General features: G+C 42.6%; 1 pseudogene; it reads right to left on the bottom strand.

Moving 5' to 3' along the window:
* Positions 1–1368: 1368 nt before the first annotated feature.
* LOC113614980 (tubulin beta-7 chain pseudogene) lies at positions 1369–2899 on the bottom strand (annotated as a pseudogene).
* Positions 2900–9065: the final 6166 nt, after the last annotated feature.

Below are 9065 nucleotides of genomic sequence, written 5' to 3'. Positions count from 1 at the left end.
GGGAGCAGGGTTCTAGCTTAGCCAAACCCCAAACGATTACCAAACAGTTCTTCTGAGTAGAAAATGTGTTGTGCCATTTACAATTATTTTTACTGAGATAACGTTGCAAAGAACTGCCATCATGAAGACCTTGTCACAAATCTATACCCACACCAGATTCTGATGCATCAGCTCTCGGAAACATCGAAGCAAAGTTTACAAAACATCTCAGATTCTCAGAAATGACAAAAAAGGTAGGGGATGTTTCAACGAACAAAAGATACCCATTCAATAAATTGTGCAGTGATTCAGGTGGGAGAGCTACAACATCACTCCAAAACAAATTCCAAATGTATTAAAGAGACAAAGGAAAAAATAGTTAACAGTTTAAAAAATATATATATATATATATATGATAAAAAATATAGATGGGTATTCTCCAGCAGAATGAAAAAGAATTCCTATGGGTAAATTCAGTAGAGGAATAATAGCTAACATTGAACACATCATGTGCCAGGTACTGTGCTAACTTTTTTTTCAATTCCCGTTTATTTTTGGCTCTTGGGGCAATGTCATCTTTTCAGTATGAAAAAAAGTAGCAAGTTCAACATAATAGAAATCTGAAGTGTAGAATAGGACAAAACCAAGGGTGGGGGTAAGGCAATAGCAAAAGTAAGAGATGAGATGTTGCCAAAAGACGGAGGGTGTCCTGTCCCCTCTCTGGGAAATGACATTTAGGTGTCAGCACATAGCTTTCCATATAGGTACAGAAGGGCTGATATTCATTTTTTTCCGTAAGAAAAGATAGGGCTGGGGAGGGGCTTTCTGGAGGCTTAGAGACCAAGGCTAGTCTCTCTCTTGCTCCTCTTGACCCCCTTTTCTGACCAGGGGAAAGGAAGGAATCCAGCATTATGAAGGAGGTAAAGTGGAAGAGGGAAGGATCTCCCCCTTGACAGGGTGGTGGCCAGAACCTTACAAAGGAAATGGCTCAGGACAGTCCTTGGAGGGAGACTGAAAATGGAGATAATACTGTTAACACCTCCCCAGAAGCTGAGAGAGGAGCAGGGAGATATCTGGAAACTAGGACTTCAATAGCCTGGATGCCCCTCTCCAAAACCCCACCCCTTCCCTGTAGGGACTTCTACCTGCTGCTTGGTTTCCTTTCCCCTGGGCTACCACATGGGCCTAGGATGGTGGTCATCTATCGGGGTTACCAGCACATGGTTCTAAATGGGATTTGATGAGACCCAGCTTCTTGAAAGGTTATCTCGAAAACAGAGAGGGAAATGTTAACTGGACAGATGGGAGGAGTGGGCACCAGAAGGAAATACAGGGTTACCCAGAATGGCAGAAATCTAGGTTCCCCAGAGTGGAAAGAGAGAGGAGACATTCAACAAACAACAGATATTTATTGAGCGCCTATTATGTGCCAGGCACTGTTCTAGAACTACCCTCCAAAAAAAAAGAAAAAACAAGACAGAGGCAGAAAACGCAAATTCTGAGGGAGAGGAAAGGGGCGGCTGAGGAAGGCAGAGGGGACTGAGAAGCCTGCGGTGGTGGGGACTTGGCCTTAGGCCTCCTCACCGAAACCCTCCTCCTCTTCTGCAGTGGCATCCTGGTACTGCTGGTACTCGGAGACGAGGTCGTTCATGTTGCTCGCAGCCTCGGTGAACTCCATCTCGTCCATGCCCTCACCTGTGTACCAGCGGAGGAAGGCCTTCCAGCGGAACATGGCAGTGAACTGCTCTGAGATGCACTTGAACGGCTCCTGGATGGCTGTGCTGTTTCCAGTGAAGGTGACCGTCATCTTGAGGCCACAGGGTGGGATGTCGCAGACGGCCGTCTTGACATTGTTGGGGATCCATTCCACGAAGTAGCTGCTGTTCTTGTTCTGCAGGTTGAGCATCTGCTCATCCACCTCCTTCATGGACATCCGCCCACGGAGGATAGCAGCCACGGTGACATACCAGCCATGGCGGGGGTCACAGGCAGCCATCATGTTCTTGGCATCCAAGACCTGCTGGGTGAGCTCCGGCACAGTGAGGGCCCGATACTGCTGGCTTCCACGGCTGGTTAGAGGCGCAAAGCCAGGCATGAAAAAGTGGAGACGTGGGAAGGGCACCATGTTGGCTGCCAGCTTGTGGAGGTCAGCATTGAGCTGGCCAGGGAAGCGGAGGCAGGTGGTGACACCACTCATGGTGGCCGAGACGAGGTGGTTCAGGTCCCCATAGGTTGGCGTGGTCAGCTTGAGGGTGCGGAAGCAGATGTCGTAAAGGGCCTCGTTGTCAATGCAGTAGGTCTCATAGTGTTCTCCACCAGCTGATGGACGGAGAGGGTGGCGTTCTAGGGCTCCACCACGGTGTCGGACACTTTGGGCGAGGACGCCACACTGAAGGTGTTCAGGATGTGGTCAGGATATTCTTCACGGATCTTGCTGATGAGCAAGGTGCCCATTCCAGAGCCCGTGCCCCCGCCCAGCGAGTGGGTCAGCTGGAAGCCCTGCAGGCAGTCACAGCTCTCGGCCTCCTTCCGAGCCACATCCAGCACCGAGTCGACCAGCTCGGCTCCCTCTGTACAGGGGCCCCTGGCCCAGTTGTTGCCTGTCCCAGACTGATCAAGAACAAAGTTTTCTGGTCTGAAGATCTGACCAAAAGGACCTGAGCGAACAGAGTCCATGGTCCCGGGTTCTAGATCCACCAAGATAGCACGAGGAATATATTTGCCCCCTATGGCTTCACTGTAGTACACGGAGATGCGGTCCAGCTGCAGGTCGCTATCCCCATGATAGGTGCCAGTGGGTTCAATGACATGTTCATCACTGATCACCTCCCAGAACTTGGCACCAATCTGATTGCCACACTGAATGGCCTGGATGTGCACAATTTCCCTCATTTTAAAATGTACTGTAATCTTTTTGCTCACCTCAAAGTATGTACAGGGCAAGAAAATGATATGTAATTAGTTTTTCTCTGCTGCCGGACACAGGCTGGAAGGATGGGACGGGGCCTGGAGGCTGGAGCAGCGAGGTCCGAACGCGGAGGCAGGAAGGTTCTGAGAGCTGTGCTAACCTTTAGTATGCATTATCTCATTGAATCTCTCACATCAAGGCTATCAAGTAGAGACTATATACTTCCCATGTTATTGATGAGGACATTATTTCTAGCCCTGACAAACTATAATTTATGTATCATTATCCATATTTTACAGGTAATGAAACTGAGTCTTAGAAATATAAGGTAATTTAGTTGCCCAGGGTCACCCAGCTAACAATTGGCAGAGTCCAATTTCCAACTCAAAGCTACACTCTCTGATGCACTGCCTCTTTAAGAAAAACAGCCATACATTGCCTGAATGCAAATCTCACACTCCTAAATGCCCATGATCATGAACAAAATTAAAAACGCTATAATAAACTAAGAAAATGATTAATAACAGACGTGGCAAAAGGTAGTTATCCTTAATATATAAAGAGCTAATACAAATTGAAAAGAAAAACACTCTGACCCCAATGGAAAAAGAGATCGAGGTCAGGTACAGCAGTTCACAAAAGAGAAAACATGTGTGTACAGGTGTGTGCACATGTGTACGCATGTATGCAATATACATATATAAGACTGGAGGGAAAAATCCAAAGCATTAACAAGTAATTCTTAGTGGTGAAATTATTAAATCATTTATTTATGACTTTATACTTTTTGTGTTTTTCACATTGTCTACAATGAGTATATTTTAGTTTTATGATCTGAGAAAAATGAAAGCTAGTCATGTTGGCACCGAATAAACTTGGTCTCATTGTAATTGCTAATCTTGTGCTCCACTGTCCTCTGGAAGTTCGCATTTGCATTTGACAAATTTCTCTGGGACAACATTCATTCATCCATTCGTTCTTTCATTCATTCATTCATCCAGCTAGTATATTTATTGAGCATCTACTAGTGTGTAGCCAGGCAATAAATAAGTAAAATATGCAGACATGGGCTTTGCATACAAAAAGCTACATAAGACGACAGACCTTAAGCAAATTACGTGATTAATTAATCATTAATGGTGCCTAAGATCTCCTAAACTATTACAGATGGTTACCTACACTCTACTTATTCCTTTCATCTCTGTTTAGGCTAGGTCAAATGATCCCAATCCACTGAAAAAATCTATCTACCGGGTTTTTATTAATAGTAAGAGGGTGATGTCTTATGGAACAAATGAGCAAGGCATTTAATACAGATACTGTCTCCAATTAAATTTTTAATTGAAAATTTTATTGAGATAATTGTAGAGTCACATGCAGTTGTAATAAATAATACAGAAAGATACCATGTATTTTGCCCAGTGCCCCCGATGGTAATGTTTTACAGAACTATAGTACAATATCACAACCAGAATACTGATATTGATATAGTCTACCTATCTTATTCAGATTTCCCCAATTTTACTTGTACTCATTTGTGTGTACATGCATGTGTGTGTGTATATGAGTATTCAGTTCTATGTAATTTTATCAATTTGTAGGTTCTTGTGACAATCACTACAGTCAAGACACAGACTAGTTCCATCACCGCAAGGATCTCTTGTGTTGGTCACTTACAACCATACCCACCTTCCTCCTCCACCCACCCCACCCCATCCCTAACTCCTGGCAGCCACTAATCTGTTCTCCAGGATATACAAATGGGCAAAAGATATGAAGAGACGTTTCAGGGAAGAGGATATAAAGATGACAAATAAGCACATAAAAATATGCTCGACATCATTAACCATCAGGGAAATACAAATTAAAACCACACTGAGATGTCACTAAATACCTATCAGAATAGCTAACATTTTAAAAAGTGACAACACCAAATGGTGGCAAGGATGTGGAGAAATTGGATCACTCATCCATTGATGATATGAATGTAGTATGATACAGCCACGCTGGAATAAAATATTGGCAAAACTATTGGCAAAAAAATATTGGCAAAACTAAACATGCCTACACATGAAACATATAAAGTTATAAACCAATGTTACCTCAATTTAAATTTTTTTCAAAAATATTAAAATTAAACTCTATAAATCTAACCACTCAAAAAAAAAAACAACAACAACTAACCATGCAGTTACCATACAGCCCAGCAATTGCATCCATGGATATTTACCCCCAAATAAGTGAAAATTTAAGTTCACACAAAAACATGTACGCAAATGTTCACAGCAGCTTTATTTGTAAAATCCCAAACTGAAAACCCAAATACCCTCCACCAAATGAATAGACAAACTGTGGTACATCCATGCCATGGAATACTATTCAGCAATACATACAACGTCCTGGATGAATCTCCGGGGCATTATGCTTAGTCAAAAAAGCCAGTCCCAAAAGGTTGTATGTTGTATTATTATTCCACATACATAACATTTTTGAAATGCAATACATTGTAATTACTTGTTTTTTTGTTTGATTCTCCTTCTCAAGCTCTTTGACAAAACCATCTTTATAAATCAATAGTTCAAATGATTTTGGCAGTTTCCATTATAAGGAGTGTATCATGTTTGGTTATCAAATCCATCTTGCTGTGATCTACACCCAATATAATTATATCATAGATTTTCAAGGGGCAGAGAGCATTCTAACTGCCAACCATAACTATCTCCAACATATGGATGAAAAAACTGAGGTTCAGAGAGGGTAAATGTTTTGCCCAAGATTGCATAGCAAGCTCCTAGTATCAGGACCACAGAGATATCTTCAGTCTCGGCAAAAACTCTCCGCTGCTTCACTCCAACACTTCTACTTGGGTGCAGTGCCACTGTTTTCACGGTTTTCCTCCTGCTGCCCAAGGCACTTCCTTACCTTGTGAAGAAGCCTCTGCTGCTGTCAATCAGGACCCTTGCTGGAGATGCCAAGTGAAAAAATGTACATTCAGTACAGCCTTGCTCAGTTTGTGCTTGCTTGGCAATGATGATGATGGTGGCAACAATGACAACCGCTAACGTTTACTGGGGGCTTACTGTGTGCCAGGCACTGTTCTATTGGGTTGGCCAAAAAGTTCGTTCGGTTTTAAAGTAAAAATATGACACATTTTTCATTTTCACCAGGAAATTTATTGAACAACATATTCACCCTTTTGTTTCACTACCTTCTGCCATTTTTCAGGCAACTTCATAATTCCATCTTCCCAAAACTTTTTATCTTTTTGAGCAAAGAACTGTTCCAGGTGCCTTTTACAGTCTTCCATGGAATTGAAATTTTCTCCATTAAGAGAATTTTGTAAACACCGAAATAAATGGAAATCCGAAGGTGCAATGTCTGGTGAATACGGCGGATGAATCAGAACTTCACAGCCAAGCTGTAACCGTTTTTGTCTGGTCATCAAAGAAACATGCGGTCTTGGCGTTATCCTGATGGAAGATTATGCGTTTTCTGTTGACTAATTCCAGACGCTTTTCATCGAGTGCTGCTTTCAGTTGGTCTAATTGGGAGCAGTACTTGTTGGAATTAATCGTTTGGTTTTCCGGAAGGAGCTCATAATAGAGGACTCCCTTCCAATCCCACCACATACACAACATCACCTTCTTTGGATGAAGACCAGCCTTTGGTGTGGTTAGTGGTGGTTCATTTCACTTGCCCCACATCTCTTCCGTTCCACATTATTGTACCGTATCCACATTTCATTGCCTGTCACAATTTGTTTAAAAAACTGGAACGTTTTTGTTACATTTAAGTAAAGAATCGCATGTGGAAATACGGTCAAGAAGGTTTTTTTCGCTTAACTTATGTGGAACCCAAACATCAAAGTGATTCACATAACCAAGCCGGTACAAATGATTTTCAACACTTGATCTGGATATGTTGAGTATGTTGGCTATCTCCCACGTGGTATAATGTTGATTGTTCTCAATTAATGTCTCGATTTGATCGCTATCAACTTCAACTGGTCTACCCGACCGTGAAGCATTGTCCAGAGAGAAATCTCCAGCACGAAACTTCACAAACCACTTTGACACGTTTGATCAGTCAAAGCACCTTCTCCATACACTGCACAAATCTTTTTTTTTTGCGTTTCATTTGTGTTTTTACCTTTCTTGAAATAATAAAGCATAATATGCCAAAAATGTTGCTTTTTTTCTTCCATCTTCAATATTAAAATGGCTACACAAAAATTCACCAGTTTTGATAAGCTTTTTTTTTTTGATGCACGCCGATATGACAGCTGTCACAATACAACCACCAAAATTGTTTCGAATGAAGTTAAAGACAACTAAGGGCTACTAGAGTCATCTTATGGAAAAAAATGAACGAACTTTTTGGCTAACCCAATAAATGCTTTACTTGTATTAACTCATTTAATCCTTATGACAACTCTACAAAGTGGGTGCATAGGGCTCTTGATTAATAGTACTTCTTCAACCATTTTCTTTTTCTGTGCGCCATGTGGCACCAGTGTCCTCTGCTGTGTAGGGAAAGCCTCTCTTGGGGATAAGTCCAGAAATCATGGTGATTTAACCTGGTATTTGCTCCCCCATCCTCTGACATTACCCCACAAGACCCCTGTGTTTTCAGAAGTAAGCAGAAGGTTCAACTGTGACAATCATAGTCATACTCTTGGATTGCTGATCCCCTAGAAACCTGTACAAGGTAAATCCATGAGGTGATTCCAGCTACTGCTGTTCCTTCTTCGTGGGAGAACTGTCTGGGTGTAAGGCAGGAGCCCAACACAGTGGTTGAGAATCTCAGCTCCACCACTTCTTAGTGCAGGCCCTGAGGCAAGGTACTTATTCCGAGCCTCACAGTTTCTCCATCTGTATAACAGAGATAATAACATTCACCTTGGAGGACTGCCGAAGGGATTAGAAATAATGTATATAAAGAGCCTGACACATCGAAGTCTGTCAAGCGTGGCTAGTGTTGGTATGACACGTGTGCAGCCACTCATTTGTCAATACAATCTGTTCCCTCTCTTCCTCAGTTTAAGACTTCCTCTACTTGAGAACGTTCTTAAGATCACCAAACCTGGAACTCCAGATCGTTGTTAAAGACCTATATGACCATCCAGTGATGGTACTTGAAACACACAAAGTTTACTGGGAGAGGGAATGGATGTTGGGTATTTTTTTTTTGCTTTAGCTGAATCATCTCCTTTTTGTGTTCTCTCTGGTCTGCTTTAGGCTGCTACTGTCATTCCTGGCTTTCAGCTGTTCTAGAAGATGCTACAATTCCTACAATTCCCTGTTCTTGATCTTAAATTCTACCTTCTTCCACAACATCCATCTGAAGGCTTTGCTATTGCTGTTTCTAAGCTAGTTTATCTCTCAGCATCTTGGTCCACTTTCTCTTCACACTGCTTCCTCAAATCCCCTTTCTTCTCTGAAGCTGATTCACCCACGCTGCTAATTCATTCAGCATTTATTGATCACCTACTTGGAGCCAGATACTATTCCTAGCAGTAAGGATACAGGGATGAACCCAATGGACAAAAGCCCTGACCTTATGGGGTTTGTGGTCTAGTCAGAATATCTACCTAATTTCTGTTATTAATTTGGCCAAAATTTAAAGCAATTTTTACATTATGTATTATTTTGGAAATGTTTAACATTTGAGGGAAATGTTCTAATTTATAGGGCAATGCCAAAGCTATATCGGAGTCTTCAGTTTCCACAGTCCTGCTGCGTGCCTTTAACTTGTGCCATAACACCTGGAGCCAGGACCTTAAGAGACAAAAAGGGAGGAGCTGTTCCTCACTTGCCCCTCCTGTCCCTACCTGGCCCACTCCTATTTGTTAAGCTTTGTGATTTCAGCCCTTGTAGTCCTCCCTCCACAGGCTGACTTGTCCCAGTTTGAAAACTGTATGACCCAGCATCTCTTCAGTTTGGTGCGTAGAGAGCTCATTCTTGTCCCTGCTTCCTGGCTCTCAACCCATGACCTAAATCCTCGGTACTACTCTCGTGGCAAACAGATCCCTGGCTCCTTCCTAGGGATCATCTTTTTGATAAAGATCAGTCCTCTGTGTAGACTCCTCCCAGCTACTAAACCTCCCTCTTGGTTCAGGAGTGTTCACCACGGAAACCTCTCAGGGCCACATTGGACTACTGCCCCAAACTCAATGTCA

The sequence above is a fragment of the Aethalodelphis obliquidens genome, unplaced genomic scaffold, assembly GCF_003676395.1.
Source record: "Aethalodelphis obliquidens isolate GAN/ISIS:26980383/991018 unplaced genomic scaffold, ASM367639v1 scaffold110, whole genome shotgun sequence".
NCBI lineage: Eukaryota > Metazoa > Chordata > Mammalia > Artiodactyla > Delphinidae > Aethalodelphis > Aethalodelphis obliquidens.
The sequence above is the reverse complement of the archived record's forward strand: the minus strand, read 5'-3'. Positions and strand labels throughout refer to the sequence as shown.